At 44.7% G+C, this 4,214-nt stretch overlaps 1 non-coding gene across 1 annotated transcript; it reads right to left on the bottom strand.

The window, feature by feature from the left end:
* Positions 1-329: 329 nt before the first annotated feature.
* Trnas-cga (transfer RNA serine (anticodon CGA)) lies at positions 330-404 on the bottom strand. Its single transcript has one exon. It is a non-coding gene; the product is annotated as a tRNA-Ser (tRNA).
* Between the last annotated feature and the right edge of the window lie 3,810 nt (positions 405-4,214).

Genomic DNA, 4,214 nt, shown 5'->3' with positions numbered 1-4,214 from the left:
AATATGCTGCTGTATTACATTTTGTCGCGTTTTGCTCTTGTTTTTTAGATTCGAACAACTGTTGTAGCACAAATTCCGTAATTCAAACTTATCGTTCGGTGTTACTTGCGATTTCCAGCGCTGTTAACTAACGTGTGTGGTCCTGGAGATGTAATCGTTAGTTTCCTTATTCCAGCTGGCCGATTTATGGTGTTCTGTCACCTCCATGTGTCACATCGCATGTATCACTTGTACTTTCCATTTTTGTGATCAATATATGTGTAGAATGAAATTTTCACTCTACAGCGGAGTGTGCGCTTATATGAAACTTCCTGGCAGATTAAAACTGTGTGCCGGGCCGAGACTCGAACTCGGGACCTTTGCCTTTCGCGGGCAAGTGCTCTACCAACTGAGCTACCCAAGCACGACTCACGCCCCGTCGTCACAGCTTTACTTCTGCCAGTACCTCGTCTCCTACCTTCCAAACTTTACAGAAGCTCTCCTGCGAACCAGGTAGCGAAGAGAGAAGGGGGAGAAGGAGATTAATTAATTATTTATCTTGGTTACATTTCGGATTTGTTATTGTTTTGGTGGCTAGCATGATCAGAGAGTTATTGGTTATACGGAAATGGTCTATGAATACCTTCTTTTCCATTGCAATGGCTCTTTGTATGGGAAAGTTTTCTTGCAATGGTTCAAATGGTTCAAATGGCTCTGAGCACTATGCGACTAACATCTGAGGTCATCAGTCGCCTAGGACTTAGAACTAATTAAACCTAACTAACCTAAGGACATCACACACATCCATGCCCAAGGCAGGATTCGAACCTGCAACCGTAGCGGTCGCTCGGTTCCAGACTGTAGCGCCTAGAATAGCCGGGCACTCCGGCCGGCTTTCTTGCAGCCTCAGGAGCTTTTTGTTGTGATTATTCACATTCCACGTTGGACGTTTCATGTCCATGTTTTATCAGGTGTTCGGCAAAGGAAGAATGACTATTTTCATATTTCCAACTTCTTATACACTACTGGCCATTAAAATTGCTACACCACGAAGATGACGTGCCACAGACGTGAAATTTAACCGACAGGAAGAAGACGCTGTGATGTGCAAATGATTAGCTTTTCAGAGCATTCATACAAGGTTGGCGCCGGTGGAGACACCTACAACGTGCTAACATGAGGAACGTTTCCAACCGATTTCTCATACACAGACAGCAGTTGACCGGCGTTGCATGGTGAAACGTTGTTGTGATGCCTCGTGTAAGGAGGAGAAAAGCGTACCGTCACGTTTCTGACTTTGATAAAGGTCGGATCGTAACCTATCGCGACTGCGATTTATCGTATCGCGACATTGCTGCTCGCGTTGGTCGAGATCCAATGACTGTTAGCAGAATATGGAATCGGTGGGTTAAGGAGGGTAATACGGAACGCCGTGCTGGATCCCAACGACTTCGTATCACTGGCAGTCGAGATGACAGGTATCTTATCCGCTTGGCTGTAACGGATCGTGCAGCAACGTCTCAATCCCTGAGTCAACAGATGGGGCCGTTTGCAAGACAACAACCATCTGCACGAACAGTTCGACGACGTTTGCAGCAGCATGGACTATCAGCTCAGAGACCATGGCTGCGGTTACCCTTGACGCTGCATCACAGATAGAAGTGCCTGCGATGGTGTACTCAACGACGAACCTGGGTGCACAAATTGCAAATTGTCATTTTTCGGATGAATCCAGCTTCTGTTTACAGCATCATGATGGTCGCATCCGTGTTTGGCGACATCGCGGTGAACGCACATTGGAAGAGTGTATTCGTCACCGCCATACTGGCGTATAACCCGGCCTGATGGTATGGGGTGCCATTGGTTACACGTCTCGGTCAGCTCTTGTTCGCATTGACGGCACTTTGAACAGTGGACGTTACATTTCAGATGTTTTACGACTCGTGGCTCTACCATTCATTCGATCCCTGCGAAACCCTACATTTCAGCAGAATAATGCACGACCGCATGTTGCAGGTCCTGTACGGGCCTTTCTGGATACAGAAAACGTTCGACTGCTGCCCTGGCCAGCACATTCTCCAGATCTCTCACCAATTGAAAACGTTTGGTCAATGGTGGCCGAGCAACTGGCTCATCTCAATACTCCAGTCACTACTCTTGGTGAACTGTGGTATCGTGTTGAAGCTGCATGGGCAGCTATACCTGTACACGCCATCCAAGCTCTGTTTGATTCAATGCCCTGGCGTATCAGACCGTTATTACGGCCAGAGGTGGTTGTTGGGTATTGATTTCTCAGGATCTATGCACCCGAATTGCGTGAAAATATAATCACATGTCATTCTAGTATAATATATTTGTCCAATGAATAGCCATTTATCATCTGCACATCTTCTTGGTGTAGGAATTTGAATGGCCAGTAGTGTAATAAACCATACCATTTCAAAAATAACAGCGAAGTGTATAGCTACAACACTAGATGGAAGGATGATCTTCACAATTCTGGATTCAATCTGACTTTGGCTTAGAAAAGGGTGAATTATTCTGCCACAAAAATCATTGGTCATTTGTCAAATAGCATTAAAGGCCTGACAGACAGTCAACCAACATTGAAAAACAAATTAAAACAATTTCTGAATGACAACTCTTTCTACTCAATAGATGAATTTTTACATATGAAGTAGTAACTGTAAAAAAAATTATTTTGTGTAAAGGTAACTTATGTTAAAGCGACACGTTCAACATCATTATGAAATGTCGTATTCATGATTAATGCAACAAGTATTCATGTGTGTATGTATGTTATTTAACACACACAGTGGTTACGGTTACTACAAGCCACACCACAAGTTGGGAAACGGGGCCAAAGTTTTAGTAGTTTACTGTCGAGGTCAGATTTACACAAATGTTTTATTCGTATCTTACAGAAACTAGCAATACGGCAATAAGAGCCTTTTAAACATGCCTCTAACGGCAATCAAGTAATTTATAGCATTACAACAATTTAAAATTAAAAAAAAACACAGAAGGTAGCAATACAACAATTTAAAAAAATTTAAAGAACATTAGTAAACAGGCTACTAAAGTAAATACAGAACTTTGTTAATAAAGTACGGTGAGGTGGTGAAGCTACCAACACCGCCATTAAAAAAATTAAACAGGTCTCAGCAAACACACTATTAATGGCAATAAAAGGAATTTACAACCTTAGAGGAAATTTAAAAAAAATTAAACAAAAGTGTCCTGGAATATCATTAGAACATAAAAGATTATGACGGATCCGTGTAAGGCGGCCACAAATCACCCACTCAGGGATGCTCAGGCTAGACAGAATACTGACCAATTTAAATACGCCCGTAGACACAATTGCCACTCTCAGACTGGTCACTGCACCGATTTTTAGCCAGCGAAAACTTGTTATAAGATGGCTTAACTTGCTGACAGAATTAGAGCTAACCTCGTGCAAGGAAACATTACACCACACAGTCCTGAATGAGCGACCACATGATCAACCAACAAGAAACGTGAATTTACTCATAAACCACGACAGAATAGCGAAACAATTAAACTGCCAAAACTACACCTCCCATCGGACAGTAACGAGAGGAGGAGGAAAGATCACTGTCTTCAATTACACCGGTGCCGGGGACAGGAAACCCGGTCGCCGGAGGCCACAAGGCAGAAGAGATGCTGGTTACACAAAATTATTACTTAATGATTAAATCTTCCACGAACTTAACTTGCAATTATGCTCGAACGGGCAGTACACGACCTCCGATGGCAAGGATCCACACATCCGACCGCGCACGCGTCGCCAGCGTACCCAACACGCCACGATCACGCGACAACACGCTCTGTCACCGGAGTTCACGTCTTCTCTGCAATGCTGACGCGTAGTGGCCGCTCCTTCATGTTAGGTGTCTCCTTTTAAACTCCAGTGTTGAAACGGAGGATTTAAAGAAGCTTGTTAACGTCCCACCAAGGCGAAATGAACAGCAGCTACTCGTGGGGCGATTCTGTATACAACCAACACGCGGGGAGCTCTTCCGTCAACTCGATCCGCTCGTTACACACAACCGGCATACATCACGTGGCGACTCGGTACAACGGGCCGCGCCTGCTTCGCGCCGAAGAGCCACACTGCCCTCCCGTGTCCACCACACTCTCTGCGCGCAACCCCCCTACTTCCGCGCCACCACACGAGGTTACAACCGGTCAAAGATCTCACTTCCTCCATA

Source organism: Schistocerca cancellata, chromosome 2 (genome assembly GCF_023864275.1).
Source record: "Schistocerca cancellata isolate TAMUIC-IGC-003103 chromosome 2, iqSchCanc2.1, whole genome shotgun sequence".
Lineage (NCBI taxonomy): Eukaryota > Metazoa > Arthropoda > Insecta > Orthoptera > Acrididae > Schistocerca > Schistocerca cancellata.
This window is presented reverse-complemented; position numbering and strand designations above follow the sequence as displayed.